Below are 25,301 nucleotides of genomic sequence, written 5' to 3' on the forward strand. Positions count from 1 at the left end.
TATACGAAAGTAAATCTACACTCAATACCTTCTAGTAAAACAATTAAAATATAAAATACTATATTGGAAAACTCAGCAATGGGGGAGAGGGGTCCTCGTAGCCTTTGAGTCGAATCGACCTTTCAGTTTTGTTTTAGTTGGTTATAGAAAGTGCATTCGTTCAGATTTTTAGCCCTTAGCATCTCAAGGTGACTATAAGGCTGGAATCACTCTAAGGGCTAGAAGAACCCCCAAATGTTAACGAAAATGACGCCCAGGCCCCAAAGTTACTGATCTTATACTCTTATTACCATCCACTTAACGTTTAAGAAATAGCCTATAAATTGATTTTTTTAAAAAAATAACCTTTTCTTAGAAGTACGAATCATTTCAGTTTACTATGGATATTTTTTTCATTTATTGTCGGATTTTTAAAAAAGTAACCTAATTTTAAATAAATATTTGGGGGGGCCAAGCCAAGATTTGGGGATGCCGGTGCCCCCTCGTGCCCCCCCTTAGCTACGTCCCTGTTGGGATTCATAATACGGAATGTATGTTGTGTACATGTAAATTATTTTGAAATTCCCCTACCCATGCTAAATGAAATATTCAAGTTGTGCAGACTACGTAGAAGACTTTTCTGTAGGTTTTCATGTCTGTAAATCTGGCAGCTCTGGTGTAAACAGAAACAACTGAAGTACTATTTTTGGTTTGGTCGTCCCTCGTCCGTCGCACTGGTAAATGTGATTTTGGTGATAAATTTGCGGTTGCCCAAAGCTAGAAATACTGTGTCGTGCATATATAAATATTTGGATGTAAGTGTTCGAACGAATGAAGCTTAATAGTGGTAAGCATTCATACTTTTGATTGTCAATTATTAGGGCTTGAAAAACCTTCTTGCTAGTACTAATGCAAGTACTAACATTTTGCAGTCACAGTATTTATACAAATAAACAAAACTCACTTTGCAAGAAAGTAAACATGTCAAAACCCTTTTAGGATTGAGTATAGCCCGCTCCTCCTACTGATTTTTAACGAATCAGTAATTCTAACGTGTCATATTAGTTCATAATGAATCGTAATCGCATATTATAAAGATTTAAGTTGTAAATTTTATGGTAAGGAAGCTTTAGTTTAAGTAGTAATAGTAGTAGTAGTAGCAGTAATAGTAATAGTACTAATAGCAGCAGTAGTAAAAGGAATGGGTTAGAAAACTCCGCAGGGGTTGGTTGGGTTCTGTGCTCGATATTAGTAGTAGTAGTGACTCTTGCATTTCCGGTGACAAAGAACTGGGGGAAGCGGGCTATACACAAATCCATTTTTGGATATAGTATACGTAAGACCGTCTGAGTTCCAGAAGAAGCTGGACGCTCATACTTTTAGGGATTATTCATTGAGTATCTACGAACTTAGAAAGGGGGTAACAAACCCACTTTCATTTACTTATCCACTGATACGAAAATAAAAAAGAACGTACCTATTTGCCCTTGTACTTTATATGCTATAGCGCATTACATTATATGCAACAAGGATTTTGGTCTGCATCATGATATAAATTTAAAAATATTTAACATTTTTCGAATCGAAATCAAAATTTATTCTAGAAAGTAAAAATAGAATGTTAAGCACATATAATGAAGACAACGCAGTGATTTAATTTGGTAACGTATAAATATATAATATGAAGTATCCTCGCGCACGGAAGACAGGGGGTTCTCATGTATACTATTACCCCATTTTTATTTTGTTTATTGGCATGTCTCTCACAAGTAAAAAAAAAAAAAAAAAAAAAAGAATGAAGTTGCTTTTGATTGATCGGACTTTACTCGACAAATGTAAAAAATGAAATGAAATGAAATGAAATCTTTGAGTTTTACGTCCCACGGTTATGCCGGTTAGGCTAAAGGAGACGGTGATGATGAGTAATGAATGAAATGGTGGAATGAAGAAAGTGGGAGGAAACGGGAGAAAACCCACGCACACGGTGTTTGTCCACCACAAAGTTCACTTGGCGGGGGCTGGGATTGAACCCGGGACCCCAAATGTAAAAAAGTACTTGCCAGTGGGGAGTGGAGTTTTCAAGCCCTGTCAATTATGATACAATAAAAGCGAAACTTGTTATGATGATATAAAGAGTGGGGCGCAGATGTACAATATTGGTCCTCGTTTGAAATTACTGCGTAAGGGCAAGTCTTTACTTCGGCCATTTCATTTAATTGAATCGTTCAGCGAATCGATTCATAAAGAACCGGTTCCTCCTCGGAACAGTTCGTTAAATATCAGTAAGAACCAGTTCCTTACAAATCGAATCGGTTACAAATCATGGTGGTTCGGACTATAATGATTCTGCTATTATTTACAATATTTCATATTTCAAATATTAATACATATAAAACGAGCAGAAACACCGCACACCAATCTAATTTTTAAAAAGAAATGTTTGTTTCTTTGTATAGTATTCAAATTCATGCGGTTTGTTTGGCATACTTAAGTAACTTTAACGAAGAGTTCATAGTCTGTAAGATATCATATGGTATTTAAAATTTTTTGATCTTATCCTAAAGGGATGGAGAGGAATGCAGAGTGGAAAAGATAGTTATTTTATATAAAGATGAATGTTCGTTCGCCTGTTTTTCCGGTATGTACAGGGTTTGTATGATAAGTAATGAGACCAGGTCTGGAAACATTGTTTTATTGATCTGATCTGTACAGGGACTTAAAAGCTTTCGAAGTACTCTCCTCTTGCGTCGATGCACTTCTGCAATCGATGTTTCCACGCTGCAAACGCCCCCTGGAAGTCAGCAGCCGGCATGTCCTTTAGAAATGTGGTCACGGCTGCTTGGATGGCTGTGACGTCTGCAAAACGGGTTCCTTTCAAGCGTGGCTTCAGCTTCGGGAAGAGGAAGAAGTCGGCCGGGCTCACATCTGGGCTGTAGGGTGGTTGTGGAAGGACTTCCACCCCAATCCGGGTCAAAAAGGAGGTCACTAAGAAGGCGGTGTGGGCAGGGGCATTGTCGTGATGCAACTTCCACCGGCTAGCGATCGCCGGTCTTTTCCGCTTGACGCTCCTGTGCAGTCTCTCAAGGACTTGTTTGTAGAAGGCGGCGTTGACGGCTTGTCCTTGGGGTACAAACTCCTTGTGGACCACCCCCACATTGTCAAAAAAAAACAATCAACATTGTTTTCACCTTTGACTTCGACATTCTGGCCTTCTTGGGGCGCGGGGACGCAGGAGTGTGCCACTCCGCGCTTTGACGTTTGGTTTCAGGGTCGTACTGGAACACCCACGACTCGTCACCTGTTATGACGTCATCTTCAAAGTTAGGGTCACTGTTCATGAGGTTCAACAGTTCCTGACAACAATCAACACGTCGTTGCTTTTGTTCGTCAGTCAACACTCGCGGCACCAGTTTCGCACAGATTTTTCTCATTCCCAATTGTTCCGTCACAATCTTGTGCACTGTTGTGTGGTTCATATCGAGTTCATCAGCAATCAATCTCAACGATAATCGACGGTCTGAGTTCAGGAGATCCCTCACTTTTGCCACAGTTTCGTCCGTAGTCACTGTTGTCGGGCGTCCAGCCCTCTCCAGATCCTCAACGCTTTCCCGGCCGTTCCGGAACGCACTGTGCCAACGAAACACCTGGGCTTTGGATAGGGCTTCCTCTTTGTAGGCCTCCGTGATGAGAGAAAGCGTCTGAGTAGCCGTTTTCCCCAGGCGAACGCAAAATTTGATCGCATAACGCTGTTCGATGGAACCCTCCATGTTTGTTGATTTTCCGCCGTGACAAGAATGTTCACAAGGGCTTTGTCCAAGGCTTGTCCGCGCTCCACTAAGGCTCGGAGCCAACTGACGCGCGGTGCGTTGCTTTGCTCGGACCCCCCCCCCCCTACATCCTCCATCACCGACAAACCCGCTCCAGCGACACGCGCGCCGCGGCGCGGCGAGTCTCATTACTTATCATACAGACCTTGTAAGTCCACACCGTTTGCTTGACATACCTTTAAGTAACTGCATCGAAGAGAGTCTGGAAGACGCTGCAAGCGTTTTACATTTTTTTATACCCATCACAATGTAGGGGAAGTTAGGCGCAAAGGAAGAAGGTGGTTTATTTTATATTTAAAATGAGTATTTGTTTGTTTATATGTCCGATATAAGAGTTCATATTAATTTCTTGACGTACTTCTGATTAATTTTATCGAATATACCATAGTCTGAAGAGACCGTAAGCTATTTAATTTTGTGATGTGTATCTTAATGAATTGGAGGGGTTATGAAAGAAGAAGTGGCATATAAAGATAAATATATGTTTGTTTGTCCGGTATACGAATCCACGTTGTTTGCATGGAATATTTCTAAGTAACTGTATTGAAGACATTGAAGTATGGAAGAGACCATAGGCTATTTAAAGTTTTTTCTTTTTCTTTTTTTCTTTTTTTTTTCTTTTTTTTTTTAAATATATGCTTACCCTAAGAAAGGAAGAGGTTCAATGGGGAAGAGGTGGTTTAAAGATTTATGTGAAAAACAGAGTCTCACGAGCTCCTCATGTTAGAAAGATGAAACTAAGTTTGTAAATAAGTGACCATGACTTACAATGGGGAAAAAAATACTGTGTGTGTAAGACACAGCTAGCACCGAGGAAAGTGGAAAGAATGTGAAGTAAAATAATTTAGAACAATCAATATTAGTGTTGAATCATAGTTTTCGGGGTCGCTGAGGTGAATAGTGACACTCCAGGTGAAGTAAAATAATTAGAACAATCAATATTAGTGTTGAATCATAGTTTTCGGGGTCGCTGAGGTGAATAGTGACACTCCAGATGCCATTTAAGTTCAAATTCAGCCCATCTGTATGAAGATAAGAAGAGATGGAAAATAAAATGTCCAAAATAACCTACATTGGTGCTGAAGCCGTATTTTTCGAGCTCTTTAAAGCTGATTTGTTACAGTCTATATGACGTTTGAGTCTTTAAGTTTAGCAAAGCGTGTGCATGTCAGCTGGCCGGGCATTGACAGGGGTAACGCCTCGCCGTTACTTATTCTCTCATGTCTTTATGTTGTGATAGGGATTTTTTTCTCGATACTTTGCCCGTTTTTGTAATTTTTCAAACAAAGAGGCGTCTGTCCCAGTCGAAGAAATCTTAGTTAAAATTTATTTCATTGATCACAGTGCTATCTGTCACAAATCCAGAGGAATGTTTTGAATAAAGTTTAACTATTTTTCCTCGTAGAATCCGGATGTGCAATAAAAAATGGGGATCCCCGTTTGAATTTTCAAAGTTGGCCCCCATCCCACAACGGGCTAATTTTATCACAAGTGAATTTCCCCATCAAAAATATTAACCTTTTATTTCTAATATTTTTTCCGTCCGCTGCTAAGTTTTCCAGATATTTTGCAGTCTCAAGTTAAAAAGCCTCGCCCTTTTCTCTTCGTATGTTATTCAAACTGGATCTTTGCAACGATTGAGTCTAGGAAAATAAGTCTAAGGGTCTTTTTTTTCTGTAGAAATCTTTAAACAACAATTTCCCTCATAATTGTTATCTTTGAAAAATTGATAATTTCGAGACAAGTGCACAAAACTGGAATTCCTCCCCCCCCCCCCCCCCACACACACACAAAAATGACCTGTGCTCAACTCAAGTGTACTTTCCAGGATATGCTGAGAAATCAAAATATAGGTCTGCACAAAAATCTAACTTGTTTGGAATTTTTTCGAAGTTTTACCCTTCTTGTTTTGTCTAATTTTCGTGCACTATTTGTTTCTTCACCTGAACTTAAGTTATTTCCTATTTCTGTGGCTAATTTTGAGTTTCTAGTGCATGGGTAATTTTTCATTGGGTGTTTGATAATTTATTTATAATAAAATTTTCTCATCCTTTCCATGATTTCATATCTATATGTCGTTTTCTAGATGAATGGTGAAGAATGGAGAACGGTTCCGTAGAAAGTTATTCACAGAAGAGAGATCAACTGCCAGTTAAGACAAAAACAATTGGAGTTAAAATTGATGGTGTTCATACGGATATTGTAATTTCTAATTACAGGTATGTCAGAAAAGAAGTGTAATTCGTTAGATTTAGATCTCACTCGTGGCTAAATGGTTAGCGTTTGCGCCTTCGAGACAGGAGCCTCAAGTTGATTATCGGTGGGTGCTAATAGGTTATGAAGCTATAGGTCCATGTTTCACATGGCCTAAGTGCTGAGAACTCTTTATACTTCCTTGTACTCTTCGAGAGGTTGATGTTTTCATTGTAGTCAGACAATTGGACACATTTTCTGTACATCCTTGTTTTTTTTTTTTTTTTTTTTTTTAATCCTACTTCTTTGAATTGTAAACTCAAAAAATAAATAAATAAAATAAAAATAAAAAAATAAAATAACACGTGGCTCTTCAGCTTGAAATAAAGATGCCACTTTTTTAAAACTTTCGATTTTACAAGACTGTACATTATAAAGTATAATTTGGTAGCTTTTTTTTTTTTTTTTTTTTTTTTTTTTTTTTTTTTTTTTTTTTTTTGAGAGAGAGAGACAGAGTGTGTGTCTGTAGACTTAGTTATGTAAAGTCATGCACACATGCGTCCCCAGATTTGAATTCGGGAGAGAGAAGCAAACTCCCTACAGCTGGGTATTCTAGAAGAAATAGAGAAAAATTGAAATAGGGGATTAACCTTTCCTAAAGTTTTGATGCGGATAGCTGTTTTCGGTATATTGAACAAGTGAGTTGTACATTGTATGTCGTTTCGAGAACCATTGTTCTCACCCTCAGGGTAAGTATGGAGTGACCAGGCAAAGAGACTGTGTATATACGATCTGAGGTAGACATGATGAGTTATGATTGGTTGGTGGATTATCAAATTACTTACCGGCCTGGATGCTGGCTGTGATTTTTTGGTCCATATTAACACATCTAGAACAGGGTGTCTGCTGATACTGGAAATACTGGAAACACTTGAATTATACTGAAATTTAATTTTGATACTGGAAATAAACTGGAATTTTGATCCACATACTGGAAAAATCATGAAACTGGTAATTTGTCAACAATACTTTTTTGTAATTGTTTTAATAGTCTTGAAAAACAATTTTATATCCATTGAGATTGTAAATTTTTCCAAAGCAACGATTGTATACATTTTGTAATTAGACATTTAAAGCAATAGGTGGAGTGGAAGGCTGTGAGGAGAGTTAGGATATCCTTTAAAAATGTTTAAAAAATCATTGCATTTAAAAAAAAATTAAGGTTAACTAAATTTATTAAAACTAAAATATTCTTTTGATGGTAAAACAATTACAAACCTGAAATCATCAAGAGTGTGATTATTCCTAAAGAACTTTAAAAAATCATTGTATTAGGTACAGGAATTTTGCTGATAGTTATACGGAATATACTGGAATTTTGAAAATGAAACTCAGTAGACACCCTGTAGAACCTTTGATATCTCCGAGGACAGCTATAAGCCTTATTTCAATATCTGTAGACTATCGCAGTTATCAATATTGCGTATAGGGAAAGCCCGAATGCATATAAACGTACTGAAAATGGACTATACTTCTTTTCTGCACAAGTGACTTAGGTTTCGGTAAACATGCAGAAAATTAGCTTGTGTAATATATATATATATATATTTAAAAAAACATTAATAATTGAAATTCAACTACTCTCTCACATTCTATTTTACCTTTGTTCTCAAGAGAGTGATTGGAAGTAAATGAAATGTCAGAAATCGGGTCCCAAAATTAAATAATGAAGCCAATTAGTTTCTTATTTTAATTTTGATGAATGTAGCTTCAATTCATTCCCCAAACTACAATAATTTAAAATATACAATGAGACCTGACCCCAAGATGGCAATTATTTATTGAAATTCCACAATTGTATAACTATTGGACAGCAAATAATCTTCTACAATATCCAGATAAGTACTTAAGGACGGAATTTGTTGTTTGAATTTATAAAATATAAATGGCGAATGGAGTGCTTGCTAAGGGCATTAGAGTAAGGCCGCGCTAAGAAGAGCTCTGACAACTCTCACGTGCGATCAAGCGCGTTTGCCACATTTATCTTCTGTAACAATACAATATAACAAGGGGTACATTTTATGGGAAAAGAATCAACTATGTATTACAACAAAAATATTATTTAACATTATGCCTGACGAAAGTGTTAGTCAAAAGAAACAAACAAATTAGTATTGCGTTAAGATCGTAAAGAATCTTAAAGAAAACAACCGTTACTTCTAAACACATAGGGCCTTATGCAGAGTCGTTTTAACGTATGATTAGCGTCATACTAAATGCCTGACTACTGCATGGAAACATATGTTAGTCGAACTCTTTAGTATGACGTCGAGCTTCTTCGTGGCTAAGCGGTTAGCGTACGCCTTTGGCATGGGAGACCCCGGTTCGATTCCCGGCGGGAGCTCATGTGGTTCGGATTCCACGTTAAACAGTAGGTCCACGTCTCATATAGCCTCGCTGCTGAAAGAGACATTAAACTCAATATCAACTCAACTCTTTAGTATGACACTAATCACGCGTCAGAACGACTCTGCGTAAGACCCATAATGTTATATCTTTTTCTAAAATTGAAAACTACATACGTTAGAGAATGGCTTTCAATTGTAGACAATCTAATTCCGTTTACTGTAGAAATCCTACGTTTTTCTCCTAGGGTAGATCAAGTTTCCGTCGGTTCAGCGAGGTCTTTCGGACACTTCTCTTTTGTGATTCTTTTCACAGTTGTAGGGCTAATGTATAAAGCTGAATCTATTCTTCCAATCACTTTATTCAATGGCAGTAAAGGACCGTTGTTATGTTCTTTTTCGAAATATTCCCTAAGATTAAACACAAATTCCCGTGCCTGACTTGTCAAGGGCACCCCCTTTCCGCACTTCAGGCATTGTGTTCATAAACACACACACACACATACTAAATTTATATTTTAAGTCTATGTGAATAATACAAATACAAACTATGTTCCACTGATGAATGAAAATAACAACGATTACACCACAATATTCACACCAATGCACTGAGATGATAGCACAAAAAATCAAAACAACCTAACAACACAAAAACTTTCACAGTAATGAGTAGGTATAAATGCGACAACACTGTTCTGTTACCATGGAAACTACCTAGTGTTTCCAAATTTTTTTGTGGGTCTAAACCTATCCTCCCCTTCACATATTAGTGAAAAAAAAGTCATACGAAAAGACAAACATAGCTGGATCATGTTCGTTACTTTCCAACTACTCAATTTCTAAATCAGTCCTTATGAAAAGCTCATTATAACGGTCTCTGTAATATATAGACTATGTACATTTTTTTTTCGATGTCAACAAATTTCCTACAAAGACCATTAGAAATTCTACTAATTTCAGCCTGACATTCAAACTTGTCAAAAGGACAGAGTTGTGTCAATAAGTGAAAAAAGAAAAAAAAAATATTCATTATTGTGGCAATAACGTTAGGTCTAGTGGAACTACGTTGTGCTAGAACGTTGAGGAGTAAAGTGAAGTACGATTACTTTTTAAATATCTAGTTTGTAAATATTTCAACTTATAATCTGATTCAATCAGTGATAAAGTTATTCGATTCCTTCAACATTCTGTCAAATGGTCGCTTTGATTCTTCTTATGACAGTTCGCAACACTGTCGTCAACTTACACGATGTTAGATCTGTCAGAGCTCAGGTTATGATGGCCTTAGAATAATTCTCCTTTCTATACTACCAAAATTCTAGCTTTTTACTGGCTAGTTTTCCACAATAAGAAAGGCGGACAGACAGATTGTATATTTACCATTTGCACTATGGCGTCTAACTTCAAGCAGCGTTCACTCTGACCATTTCCGACTACTACAGTGTGCTTTATGCACAATGAGTCTGATATTTAGAGATTGCTTTTACATTTATTTCAAATTAAGCTTAGCTTTATTGAAATTTAAGCAGTTTATTTAAAAGCTACTTCCATATTATTAAACTGCTATTAATTAATTATTAAATATTTATTCTGTTACAATTTATAGAAAGGAACAATGAAAAGTAGTTATATTCAGACGTACAAACCGCACTATAACTAACCTTTCAGTTTATTTAGTCAAAATGGGTGCTTCTGTAGAAATCATCGTTTGTTACTTGTTTTATTGCCCAATTTATTTCTTGTCCCAAGTTCACTTTTATTCTAAGATTTTTAAATTAGGTTTTGCACTTTAAATTTTACTGTTTGTTTTACTTTGATCACAGAGTACTGAACACTGCAATTATTTGCCTCGAAGTACTGCAATTATTTGTCTCGAAAATGTTTGTTTTCGGCAATAACTACATCTTGAGCAAGTAACCCGTATTTTAGTTTTAAGGCACTTTTATCAATAGTATCATTTATAGAAACCGACACTTCTTTATTTAGTAAATTTTGCACTGCAGATGATTTAATTTCACTATTTTTAGCTTCAAGAAATTACCTGTGTTTAACACTACACAACCCTTAAATTTCTTCCGCCATACAACGCAGCACTTTTGCAACAACAAAATTATTTAAATAATGAAATTTTTTTAACTTCTCGGTTTAACTGCGTAGTCACTTTACGTTCTCTACAAAAACTGTTTTAGTTAAATTCACTTATTTAAGAACAAAACTTCACTTTCATAACGTTCCCACTTTTGTACCATTTAAACGTGCCAAACTCTGGAGGTCTCGAGTTCACCCCAATGCATGCCACTATCAGCTTTTTTCCACATACTTCTTATTTACTTACCACAAATACGAAAAAAACAATTGTAGTTGAAGACATGTAACGTCGTGGAGGAAGCCATGCTCCTTCATCAATTACAGCAGGCACGCGTGAAATACGTCATAGCCTGAAACCTGATATCAAACAAGTTGCCCTTAGAGATCCAGTTTATAGTTTAGAGATCCAAAGCGTGTATATATATATATATATATATATATATATATCAAAGTAGAAACTGGCTCCAATTGACTAAGGATAGAAGTCAGTGGAGAGCTTTTGTGAACGCGGCATTGAACCTCCGGGTTCCATAGGCCATACAGTTATATATATATGCGCTATATCTTTCATAGCCCTTATGGCGTGTATATGTATATCTTTTATTTCGTTTGACTTGAAAACAAAAACAATGATCTTACTTTATTATTATATTTTTCTTTTTTCCCTATTAATAGTCCATATTTTTTATTTCATTATTTTTTCTTTTTCGTTTTTTTCAAATTTCTGAATAAAATTTTCTCAAGATGACATCTGTCGAGATGCGGTATTCTTCTTGGTAACATCTGCACGTTACAGGATGACTTTATTACTACAAAATGGCTATAACGTGAAAGATATACAGAGGATCCTAAGCTTCGCTTGTAATTAAAACCACAAGATGCGTACTGCGAAAAAACAAGAAATTTACTCGTATTCCGGTAAATTATGACGAAAATTGAACAAGATTTTCCAAACATGAAAAAAAAAAAGAAAAAAAAAAAACATTCCATCCAAAATTAGATTTTTTACAAGAGGCTAAAACTCAGGCTTATGACACTAAAGGTTTAACGCATTCCTTCTGAATGTGATAAAGCTTACATTGGAAAACCTGAATACACTATTGAAGTTCGCTGCAAGAAATATGACAACTACATAAAATATTTCCACGCAAGACAAATTGAGACTAGCTGAGTACAGTTCTTTCGCGACCAATTAAGTTTGTGGTGAACAACCTTATATACCTTATATACCTTAGGGTACCCGAGCTACAGGTACAAAAATGGTTTAAGAAAAGGGAAATTTGAGGGGAAATTTCCCGAAAATCCCTCTGTCACGGGGAAACTGAGGGTGATGGAGAAAAACTGATTGCAGATTCGAATTCTACGTGAAAAGTTCTATTAGAATCAGGTATTTTTATTTCTGTGCCAAAATCTTGTTCACTAGTGGTATTAATGAAACGTAACAAAGAAATCCAACTAGCTTAGCGATCGTCTGTCATAATAGTTTATTTTTTTTTAATCTTATTTAAAAACAATTCTCATATTCTGTATACATATTTTCTTCTTTTTCAATTGATGCTACGTATGCTAATATGCTAATATCTAGGGCTGCCAGACGTCCCGGTTTTCAATGAAAGAATTAACTGTTCCGAAAAAGGCTTTCGGGACACCTGTTTGTCTCGGTTTTCGTACTTCAGATTGAAGAAAATTCAAGCTCTAAAACGGAAAGTTTTCGAAAGATTTGTGCAGCCAATTAATTTTATTAAACAAACAACAAGGGGTTTGAAAATGACGTCCATTCTTTCGTCCTATGGGTTGTTTAGTTTCTAGAGGGGAAGAAAAGGATTTAGAAAATATTCATTTTTTTTTTTTATCCTTCTGAATTTAGCGTAAATGTATCTTTTCTTGCTAAATGCTAAATTTGTATTTCTTTTAGGATAATGACTCAGATGATGACACAGCAAAGAAAAAGAAATCATAAATGGGAGGGTGTGTCGTAATTGGCGCAATATTTAGGACCTGTTAAACACAAGAAATCGGAATTCGGAATAAAACACGCCAGGCAACTCTTCTTATGTTATCTTTTCTTATTCTTTATACATCACTTGTGGGTCTTCTTTTGTGTTAACTATGTATAGAACGAGCTGGAAAATTGAAAATAGTAACCTGGAAAAAACAGAAGTAATTGATCAAATGTGTAGGGATGTGAAGTTTTCGTTTTATTTTATCCCTAAAATTGGTGTTATTTTTTGCTCAAAATCGGTGTTATTTTTTGTGATTTAATGGAAGCAAATAGGGATTATTTGCTTTATTCTCTAATGATTTTGAAAAGCTAGTATATTGTAAACATAGAGAAAGTGGTCTGTGAAGGCTAATTAAAATAAAATTTTAAAATTAAACGAATAGTTTTAAATTTTGACATCTTAAATTTAAAAGAAGAAATTATATTTTCGGACTTAACCATCTGAGAAAAAATGTTTCGATATTCCTCCTAAACTTGGATTTATTTAATGTATGATTTGAATACATATATCGACTAAAAACCATACTGCCATACTGCAGTGTTTCTTCACAAGAAAAAAAAAATCACAATAATTTTATCTAAAACGAAAAAAACGAGATTTATAGCATAGTGTTTATTAACATTTTCTTCACTTCAAAAAAATCAATCTTCACAATATACATATTTAAAACGCAATTCATATCATTATCAACACACATTTTCACGTAATGTCGAATTTGTAGTTTCTTCAATTTTTCTTATTTTTCAAAGGACAAAATTGTCAATATTTCCACATTTTCTTCTTTAAGGTTTTGCCTTCTTACCGTAACTACGGAGTTGTATTCTGAAAAATATCTTTCAGAATCAACGTTGGAAGCTGGTAAAGATATTGCTTCAAGAGTATAGGCAGCAAAATCTCAGGGGGGAACTTTAACTGACCAACCGGTCTAAAAATAACAGGACTGATGGTCTTCTCTGAATCACATTTTGTTGCAAAGGAAACTTGTGTTATTTTATTAGTATTACCGGCAAACATGGCGATTTCGTGAATCTATCGCTTTATGTAATGCATTTCGGAGTTCTGTTGAAAAGGTACCAAATTCGCGTTATTTCGCGATTTAAAAACACCAAAAACGGCCTTCTGTCATATATTTAGGTATATCTATATACTTTACTTTGCCTTTTTCAAGTTTTCGACGTTATCAAAAACTTCACGTCCCTACAAATGAGTAAGAATCTGGACCTTATACAGGGTATTTTCAAAACAACACCGAAACGTTTGAAAGGTTATTCCTGACACCAGGACAAAAAGTATAGACCCATCCTGGGTGCACAAATGCTTCCTTTCGGAGTTATAGGCTACCGAAAACATTATAAAAAAAAAAAAAAAAGTTCCATAACTTCAAAACTATGGGACTTACCGTACTCGGGTCAAGACTTCACTTAGGAACTAATATGTGAGCTTTCCAAAAAATACGTGTTTCAAAATCCTAAGGCACTCACGAAGCAATTTTTATAGAGGGAGTTTGGCTACGGGCATATAATTTGAAGTACTTACCAACTACCTCTATAAAAATTGTTGCGGAAATGTCCTAGGATTCTGAAACTTGGATATTTGGATAGGGCACATACTAGTTCCTCAGTGAAGTCTTGACCTGACTACGGTAGGTCCCATAGTTTTGAAGCTATGGACCTCTAAAGTTCTTGTTCCTTTTTTTTTCTTTCTTCATGTTTTCGGCAGCTTATAACTCCCAAAGGAAGCATTTGTGCACCCAGGATAGTCTATACTTTTTTTGTCTTATCTTGGTGTCAAGAATCATCTCCGAAGAAACACCCTGTATATAGCCTAAGATTGGTGTCCCGGTTTTTCGTTTACAAAATCTGGCAACCCTACTAATATCAGGAAGTTGTCTTTGAATGAACTGTATATAGAAAATTATTGGTAGGTTTTGATCACTTTATTATTATTATTATTATTATTATTATTATTATTATTATTATTATTATTATTATTATTATTATTATTATTATTATTATTATTATTATTATTATTATTAGTGAATCTTGGAAAACAAATGATTTTTTCCCCTTTCCGTCTACTGTGCTATAATTTCGACATTATTTAATCATTATTTCCTTGTATTTATTATCGTTTCGTTTGGTTAGAAGTAAAATCTGTTCTTTATGATTTTCTCATAGAGAACTTAAAACAGAGAAAGAAGAGAAATGAGTCTACAAGAGCGTACATCAGTTTTAATACTAGATTTATAGATCGGATTAGTATTAGCCTGTTTCCAAAGCTAAGGAAAACCCCTTCCACAAAACGTCTATTAAACAAAAGATAAGGAACTAAACTTTGGTTTAATTGTCACCAAGAGTACGACCACGAAAACTATGGATTCGACGTTACTTCTGGTTTTTCACATTGTAGTCTTGGAGAATCAGAATCCTTCTCATGTAGAGTTTGTCTTGCCTAAAGAAGTACACATCAAGAGGTTGGTAATATTTTGTTGTTTTCGATGATAATATCTGGAGCATAACATCCTTGTTCGGAAAACGTACATCTAACAGAATATGATCTTCGTTGTCGTTTTCGATCATTTTTATATGCCACCCTCTCCCCTTGTGTGCCGCTGTTCCACAACATTGTTTTCCAGATTGTAAGTAATGAGTACCAGATTTGACTAAAATTGCTCCAGGCGCTTCAGAGTTATGCTGGAATATACACATACATACGTTTTATGTATATAAGGAAGAGATATCTTATCTTTAGGTAGTATTATTCTCTAATAATATTGTAGAATTTATTTACTATTTTATGTATTATTTTGTAGTGATTATTTATTTCCATTTTATTTTATTTTATAGCGATAAATTGTTCATTGTGTTAACACAATTCAGGAAATTTGGAACCATTGTGGCGGTGTGTGAAGATATTGTTCAGGGCAATCGTATTGGTGATCCGTCAGTGAAAGGCTACAATATAAGGTAAGAAGATATATAATATCGTTTCATTGCTCAAGAATATAATGTCATTTGATTGCTCAAGAAAATCATTGGTTGGTGTCAGTTTGAACCAGAGATGACCGTTTTGCAATTGGAGCGCATTCGGGAACGGGCAAGCTCAGGCTCACTATTCTCAATGAAGCACGCGTTTACTACAAATAATATCTATCAGACTCATGATAACTTCAGGCTTGCTATCCTTAATATGGCTCGCGCTCACCAAAGAATCAGCTTTGCTATCCTCGATTAGGCTTACATTCACTTGTAGTTGAGCTCACTGACATTGGGGCTCGAGCTCGCTTTACTCAATTATTGGGCTCGAACTCAGTTGAACCCGAGAGTAAGACTTCTAAGTTCGGACATTTCTGGTTTGAGTCAGTAGTTATATATTACTCGTTTGTACGGTTTATGTACTTGTATTTTTTCTTGTTTTCATTTAAATATAAATATTTTTCATTTTTTTTTTTTTTTTTTTTTTTTGGTAAGAAATGGGACTACGTGGGAAGGAGAGGGGAAGACGAAACAATACTTCGATCATTAGAAATAAAAGATCGTTCATTTACCGTATTTTACAGACCATAAGACGCACTTTTTCTTCGAAAAATTGCTCCAAAATTCAAGTGCGTCTTATGCTCGAAATTAATATAAAAATGTCCAGTGTTTGATTTAAAATTCCCGCCAGTCTTAAAAATGGTCATATATTCGATGCCACGGGAAACCTATCTCTATCTGGCAGCATTGGATTTAACTGGCAGCAGCAGTGCACCGCTGCAATGAACATGAGTTGCGGAAACTAGAATATACAGGCCATAAACTCTGCGAAAAACTGGAAAAATGTTTCGGTATTTTTTTAAATGCTTAAAAATTAAGGTGCGTCTTACAGTCCGTAACATACGGTTCTTTTTCCATACATCGGTATGTGATAGTAAAATAGTAATACTACTAGTTCACATAGTATTAACAAAGGCATTGAACTTCATGGATATTCTTCAGATCAGTTATTCTTAACCACATGAATCCAAATTTTCCATAGTTCAATACTTATACGCGTTTAGTGGTTTTCCTATGGGTATAAACAAACACAATAACGTAAAGAACCTGAAAATTAATCGCCGCGGAATCACAAATTTATTATGGATGAATCCAGTGAATATGATTATTCACAGTGCTCGAAATCTTGCTTTTATGCTCTTTCATTTCGGTTTACCTAAAAACTTTCCAACTAGAACTCTACGTCTCGAGCATATTTCTCATGTAAATGACATGGTCATTCATTCTTAGGCGTCTCAGCCTTCTGTTTTAATGTTCAGTGATCTGTAGCTATTATGAAACTTCGTATTCAGTACCTTTTCTATTCACCCATTTGTTCATCTCCTTTTATTTTGAATATTCTCGTCAAAACTTTGCTTTTGAAAACTCTCAACCGTTATCTTTCTGTACAATTTACCGATTAACTTCCACATCCAGACAGCAAGATCTTGAAGTCTCTTGATAGATTAAGTCATGTAAAATAAAATCTTTAGTGTTCAATGGTAGTGTTCTTTGAGTTTCAGGTAATTTTAGTAAATGATAGGTGATAAAATATCTATATGAAAGAAGCCTATTTTAGTTGAGAAAAGCAGTATGATCGAGTTCTTGATTGTTTCAACATAGGAATGCTGTACGATCAACACGAGACTATTTTCTGTAAAGGGCGAGAAAGATTTGATCTGAAGATCTCAATCTCAATCGAGATCTTAATCGAGAAACTCTTTACAGTATGATAGTTTTTCTTTCAATCAACGGATTTCGTAATAGCTGAGTTATTAGGCATACTCAGATTTTCTAACAGGTCTGGATCTATTGGGATATTTGCTATGTTACCTGCCCGAATATTTTCAAATAAATTTTATAAAACTAAATTCGCCACCACCGTATCCAATCGCCGTATCTGCTCATTCAAACTTTAGAGGTTTTTTTTTTTTTTTTTTAAATGAACTCTAAAACTCATAAAAAATGTAATTTACAAGTAATGTAGTTTTATTCTTGTTATATAACACCGCTTTTATTGCTCTTTAGTCATAATAAAAAGCTATTTTATCTGTGTAGAAAAAGAAAAGAAACGGGCCACATACACAATTTAAAGAAAGAAGAAACCTACTTACAATTTGAATTTTATACTTAATTGTATGGGAATTAACAGCTAATGTCTTCCGATGCGATTGGGAATAGTTTACAAGGAGAAAATAAAGGCAAGGTTTTTAATAATTGTAATTTTAAATAACCACAAATTTAGTTTACTAATTCTCATTTAATATTAATTCATTTACTTATAGGTATTACTTGAGATGTTTGAAGTGCAATTTACATCAAAGTCAGTGACGGAAAAATGTGCGTTTTTGAACGACACCGCATCCGTATTTTAGCGTTACAATTTTAATAAAAATAGTGCAGAAATTATTTGAACGTATACGGCAACGTAAATCATTTTCAGTGTCGTGCAGTTTGGATAAATCTTCCAGATTTTGTAGACTTTATTTTATTTAACTTTCAATATGTCATAGTAATGATAGCGTTTGCTATTCCCACATGTCAGCTGTAAAGAAGAAAACATTTTGGCAGTTAATACAATTTTTAACTATAATGTTGGAGAGGCTTAGGTTCATCAGAAAGCTATTTCCGGACCTTGGTGGCTGGTTGGTGGAATTTAGCGTTCTTTTCATCATTTATGCTATATGAGATGTGGACTTACAGCTTAACGTGGAATCCGAACCACGTGAGTTTTCGTCTGGAATCTAACTTGTATCTCCCGCAACAAAGACGTGTAGACTAACCATTGTCGTATAAATTACTTTCGTCTAAAAACGCAATACATACATCGGTTCGTTTCTTTTTTCTGTTTGTCAGAAAGGATGAGAATCAACTTAATAAATTTTAGTGCACAATTTATTGTATAGTTCAGGACACAAATTAGTTTGCAATACAACAGTTTAAATTTCAAATACACTAAATTGATAATTACGTTCTACCAGATGTAAAGATATTATCATATCAAGGTTATGGACTATTATAAAAGTGAAGCATTACGCAAAATAATATTATCTAATCTTAAAATTTCGCTTAGTTAATAAAAATAAACTTTTGTAATGGTAAATCCCGCAGGTATGAGTCATTTGTGGAAGTTTTAACCAAATTCAACACTTTGAAATTAGAACGTACTCTAATTATCACCATTTTTTGTTAGCTGCTGGTGATAGGTTTTAATTTATTCACGCTAATTCACTGAAACTGTATTATCGGTTTTCAACAAAATAACACTCACGGAAAGATTGTTTCTCTTATTTTGTATTGATGCTTAACACATTCCGACGGGCGAGCTATACTTATTGTGAAACTAATGTCTAGTAAGACAGGTAATGAACATTGCTTTCCCTTTTCTTTACTTACATGAGTAATTTTCAAAAATGTCTTAAAAATATAAAAGCCACTTAAATGAATCTTTTCTGCGAATTTTAGACAAACACCAAAGAAACCTTCAGCTGCTGAGAATAACAGTTCGTCCACATAGTGTTAGTAATGTCTGTCACAAGAAACTTGAGTTCTTCTTCAGTGAGGTGGTGTCTACTGTTTGGTAATAAGAAGGTTAATCTTCCTTGATCTTTGGTGTAGAATTCAGTTAACATTTCGCAGAATCGCAGCACTAACAGTTAAAGATGGTGTTGTTCTTAGTAGCTGCTACTATCATCTTGATGCCAAACGTACCCGAGGCAAGGTTAAATATTTGCATTCAAATATGTATATTAACTGCCATATTCAGTGCGCAACTCAACGACTTACTCCGACTTGGCTTTATGATATGGGTTCAGCGTTTCAAGAGTAACTTCTTTCTCTGTCCTTATTTCTATATTACAACTGCAAGTTATAGATCTTATACGACTAGCTTCAGCATTGAGTTCACATATTATTTGTCCCGCGAAAGATTGGGGCCCAGGTAAACAAAAATACGTGGCTGTGAGTGAACTGTTTTTCTTCGACCTCTTTAGAGTTGGTTCCTTCATGCGTTACGGCAAGTAGTCCCTGTTAAAGCTGCTAAAAATAAAGTATATGAGACTACCAACAATAAATAGCTCTTTTGAATTGTATAGTGTATCTGCACAAGTAAAGTTACCTTCATTTGATATAACACTACTTGTGAAAAATAAATAAACCTAAGTAGATTTAAAATACTTTCCTTTATAGCACAGAATGGCTGCATAAAAGTCAGAGTAGCCAACGTATTTATTTTAAGCTAGATTTTGGTCATGTCTGGGGTGGAAAATATATAGTGACTTGGAATGCAGCTAATATGACTGTTTGAAATACCGTATGATTTGAATATACGGAATTTGCAGTTACGTGCAAGCAGATCACTATGATTAATTCTTCTGTTTCGCGTTACATGTCTTATCTATGATACAATCATTGCCCTGAATGTAGTAAAGTGGAAACCTGCAAGTAAGTTGCCAAAAACACAAATTGTTAACCCTTCTTTATTACCATTAACTCCCAGCTTACCGTTATGTTCGTTGTTACTTGACGAGGATAGCAGTGCTGATTTTGGCTGCTGGCGCGAGTGTTGTGTTTACTTCAGTTGTTGGGCGAACGCGGTGGGACATCGCAGCGAAGAGTGCCACTGCTGTAGTGTATTCAGCGGTTTTTCAAAATGGCAGTTCAGATATTATAAGTAACCTAATCTGATTGTGCTTATTAAGAAACGGGAACACCATAAATTACACAGTATAGTTTTAATGAATGCGAGAATGAGTCACCATTCCTGCAGTAATGAAGACGTATTGCGAATAGTAATATATGCATGGAAATTACTAGTGCAAAAATAATAGAGCACAGTTGACAATTCAGTGAGCTTCTGCCGTGCATTAAGCAGATTGTAAAAAAATTAGGTACTTTTTATTTGATTTCATTATGAAACAGGAACAACCTGTAAAAGGCAGGAATGACAATGTCAATGACTGAAGATTAATTTAGGGTTAATAGGCGCCTTTCGGGATTGATTTGCGCTATATCTTGATGTCTAAGTTTAAATCAAGTCAAGGCTTAACAAGCTCAACAAACTTTGTGTTTGTGTTTTATGAGTAAATGTATGTAGTCCCGGGTTCTATTCGCGGAGAGAAAGCAGAAAAATTTAATTTTACAATTCTCCATTTTCATTAATCTTTTGTCTCCTTGAGCCTAAAGGGCATAATCATGGGACGTTATGATTTAAAAGTTTCATTTTATTTTTTCGATGAATGTAAACTCTTTGAGAGAAATGGAGGTAAAGAAGAAGCTTAGCTTGCACGTTTGAAATAATTATGGGATTGGATGACTTGCCTTTCAGGAATGATTGTAAAATTGGATTACAATACATCTTTTTTGAGGATCATTATCTAAATCAAAGTCTTTTAATAGAGTTAGAATAAAAGTATTTGATAAAGCGCGTATGAGTGGTGTAAGCGTAAGTATCATTGCTTTAGCATATAATAAATTCACAACTTTTATTTATGAGGACAGAAATGCCTCCTTGATTTCCTCTGAATTTCTTTCTGGTTCTAGCATTCAGGTGACAAAGAATTAATTCTACTAACTATTTTCACACACAGTATAACTTTGAAACTTGGGAGCCTAGTGTTATCTTAGTTTATGTGGGACATAACGTCAAGACGTTATTCTATTCATCTTTTTTATGATATTTGTCGATTGACACATAAACTATGTATTCTTTTTGTAGGTACCTTCTTGGCAGAGAGAATGAAGAAATTCATGTTGCAGCCCGATACCTTGCGGAGAATTTGCAGTTGGAGAAGCCAGTAATTTTTTCATTATCACTGAAAGATTATCGTTTGCCTGTGATTAAGGCTCTTAAGGACGTTCTTCTTGAAAATAAAATTTGGCAGCAATCAGTAACTAATATTGTATGGTATGCAGTTTTCATTTCTAGAAAAGAAAGTTGTAAATCATTGACATTCGTAAATTATAACATACTATTATAATTAACGTGCGTTGTTTTGTAAGACAAATAAATGCAGTCCTTATGAAGTAAATAGAAGTTAACTAAGAAACCATGTTTGCTAGTTAGGATTTTACTTGGTAAATATTTATAGGCAAGTTAAAATTTTTCAGAAAATCCTAGAGTTGAAACGCCAACATAATTTTAAAAAATCTCTAAATACAGCAAAATATTAAATTTAAAATGAAATAAATAAATAAAATAAAATATGGGGATTTTAATTGTAATGCATTCAGTGCGTTTAATTTTGCAGCAGTTTGTTTGTTGGGAAACCAGTTTTGAGTGAGCTGTTAATTCACAGTATCATAAATTAAATTGATGAAATTGCTGCATTTTGATAAATGATGTTAAAAATAGATAAATTTTACTAGCAGATACTGCAGTATGATATGCACACTGTTAGTCCGTTATACAAACATGTAAGTTTTACTTCTAGTTTACCGTAATGGCTTTAAATTCTTCAGGAAAGGTAGTCAAGTAAGAAACAAACAAACAGAAAGAAAAGGATTATCGTATCATATGTATGACAAACGAAGATAGGAGAGAAGACAGTATGGTGATCGTGAAAATATGCAAGTAAATAAACTCGAAATTTTAAGGGATTTACACGTTTCGATTGTTCGTTTGTCCCGATGTATGTACACTCGCGTAGAGAGCATACCGCTCAACATATCCGCAACAAATTTTAAACTTAAGCTTTTTAGAAGATTCTCTAGAGGGGTTTTCGAATTTCTTTCCGTTCCGTTGTTGACGGGTGAAACTTAAAATTTGCTGTTTTGTCGAAAATATGTCTAACCAATTTGTTTGTATTTCATACATACAAATATTTCATTAACATCTCTATACCGTGATATAAATAATTTCTCTAGGGAAAATTTAGTCTACTCTTGGGGGGCAAGTTCTGTTGGGAATATTTTCTCAAAAACGGCACAGGTGCTTTTGTTTATATTTCATAATAACACTACAATACAGAATAAGCCATTTCTTACGAAAACATCAGCAAGGGATAGTTTACTCTTGGGGTTAGTTTTTCCAGCGTGGCGACAAACCTGAAAAAAAAAAAGAGAGAGAGAGAATTTAAGAAAACGAAGAAGTCAGGGAATTTTCAAGAAAGGTTTTAAATCATTTAAAAATGAAAATTTTAGATTACTTCAGATGTGATTGGGAGGATGTTGTTTAATTGGCAGCTTCAAACTTAGAAACTTAAGTGAGTTTTCCACTAACAGTATGTAACGAATTTGTGTTCTGCAGCTGTGCGCATTGTATTTTGCTTTCCGCTTGTGTAGTGGAATATCATATTCGTGAATCATCCAGAAAATGCAGTTGGATCAACGATGCAATTGTAAACTAATTTTCGACCCACTCATTGAGACACCCTGCTAGCATTCTTCTCCAAAAATACGTAATAAAGACTGGATTTTTTTTTTTTTTTTCCATTTAGCAATTCGCAGTTAAATGAAAGAAAAGAAAATGGAACGGTTAGAATGTTTGGTTCTAATTATCGTAAAATAATATTCAATTGTTTGCCGTGTACTGTGGATGTAACGAAGTTTCATGATGTGCAATTCCTGTTTTAATGTTGACATGTTGATATCCTTACTGTATGGACAATGAGTCGTAAATGAGATCTCCATCATGTTCATATGTTTCTGTTATGTATCTTGTTTTTCGTGAAAATGGGATCGAGTTTGTTTCATACGGTATGCAGGTTTGAAACATTTTGCATGTTGAACCTAGAATACAAATTCGGTGGCGTAGTCGGTAGAGCATTTACTTCTGGTGCCAAAGATCTGGGTTCAAACCATGGGTACGCGATATCGGTTTTGTGGTAAATAAACATCAAGTGGAAGGGTTTTCTCGAGGTTTTTCAATTTCCTGCCGTATTCGCATTCCTTTCGTTCATAAATCATTGTCTGTCATTAACTAACTGTAAGGCGCCTTCGAGAATTGTGAAACTACGAATTTGCAGTGATGACATCTTTTACCCGTGTAAATAATGATCCGGGACAAGATTTTATTGTTCTCAAGAATAAACTGTTTTTAGCTCCTTTTCTACTCTTTCTGGCATGAAAATTTAGTTTTACTTTCACAATAGTATTCATTGCTGAAAAATGGAAGTTTGTAAACACTCAAGTGAATAGTAGCAACCTGAGAATGAATGTATACTCAGTGCATTCAGTAAGTTCCGGGACTACCTCGAAGTAAAATACTTAACGGTGCCGGAAAAAAAATATTACCACGTTAGTTTTTACATACATCTCTTCTCGCTCCACACACTCGTGGGACCAGTCATACAGATTCGGGAACGCCATAGGAAAGTTATCCACTAGAATGCTGTTCAGCACTGCCGTCACATTCGCTTGAATCGATGCAAGTCATCAAGTCGCATGAAGTGTAAAAAGTATATACAGAGAGCTGTGTCCATCTCAATATCAGAAACAGTTAATGCCTTTATAAAGCAAGAAAATAAGTCAGTACCATGTGCTACCTACTGACGTGGAGTGTCATTCTATTTGTACCTCATCTATAAAGGTAACCAAGAAAGTTCCGTTGCTTTTTCACCAACCACCTTCGAACATCGATATGGCACCTAAGACGTACCTGAAAAATCAAAAATAGCCCCATTAGCATCGACGACCTTCTGCCAATGTTCTGGAAGGCCATGGATTCCATCGTGGTAGAACTTGGTGGGCCGTGAAGGGAAGAAGTTATCAAGTGCATTTTGCAATGCAATAGTGTTTCCCATCCAATGCGTAGAATGGTGTTCCGGGTCATCCTAGCCACATGGGGCTTAGCGTTGTCCTGTAACAGGAGGACTTCTTTGCGATTCAGAAGTTCTGGTTCCAGAGTTTTGAGTTTTTCTTGAACACGGCTCAACTGCTGATAGTACATACAGCTGGTAGCACTTCCCGATGCACGATGCCGCGAGCAGTACACCAAACATACAGGAGGACCTTCTTCTAGTGCAGTGCTGGTTTCGGCTGTTTTGAAACCGGTTCATGGGATGCTAACCAATGATGACGGTGCCGTAGAGCTTCGTACAGGACCCACTTCTCATCACATGTGAACATCCTCTCCAGAAATGGCTTCTCCCTCAGACGAGACAGCAAAGAAACACAGGTGTGTGCTCGCGTTGCCTTCTGGCCCGGAGTCAAATTATGTGGGACCCATCGACCAAATTTGTAATGCTTCCCAAGTTGATAGAGGTACTGCCGAACGATTTCTCTACTCACACTGAATTGTAGTTCCAGTTCCTCACATGCTCTGTTACTCCCTGAAATTCTTTATTTTGTACTATAACGCTATCGTTATATATACTTTTTAATCAACCCTCGTATACGGAAGAGGAGTTTTAGGAATCAGTGCGCAGCCAGACAAAATTCTTAGAATTGATATGTGGCGAACTTTTTTGCACACAAGTTTCTATGTGTGTATGTTCACTTGTCCATTGTTTTCTTTGTATGCCTTAATTTGGAAGAAAAATGCGGCTCAGCTTGCCTTTTTCCCCTACCTTCGGAAGCTGAAGTTCAAGCCTAAAAGGCAGCGGCGAACTATATGCAAAAATGTGCATATTTTGTGTTATTTAAATGTGGTTAATGTGCTTTTACTAATGTAATAATTACTCACTTACTTTTTTTAAGTGAAGCAACTACCTAAAGACTAAGTGTTTTATAGGAACTAACTTTTGCCCTATCAATATATTCATACGCCTTCATTGTGATAGACAACTGGCTCTAACAAAGAGGCGGAGAGTGAGATGCTAGCCACGAACGAAGATAGACAATTTTGTATGGCTT

At 35.4% G+C, this 25,301-nt stretch overlaps 1 long non-coding RNA gene across 1 annotated transcript; it reads left to right on the forward strand.

Moving 5' to 3' along the window:
- The first annotated feature begins 515 nt into the window (after positions 1–515).
- LOC145686295 (uncharacterized) lies at positions 516–21,244 on the forward strand. Its single transcript, XR_014131579.1, has 3 exons — positions 516–826; positions 15,342–15,461; positions 21,226–21,244. It is a non-coding gene; the product is annotated as an uncharacterized LOC145686295 (long non-coding RNA).
- The last annotated feature ends 4,057 nt before the right edge of the window (positions 21,245–25,301 follow it).

The sequence above is a fragment of the Thermobia domestica genome, chromosome 5, assembly GCF_964235325.1.
Source record: "Thermobia domestica chromosome 5, izTheDome1.hap1.1, whole genome shotgun sequence".
Classification (NCBI taxonomy): Eukaryota; Metazoa; Arthropoda; class Insecta; order Zygentoma; family Lepismatidae; genus Thermobia; species Thermobia domestica.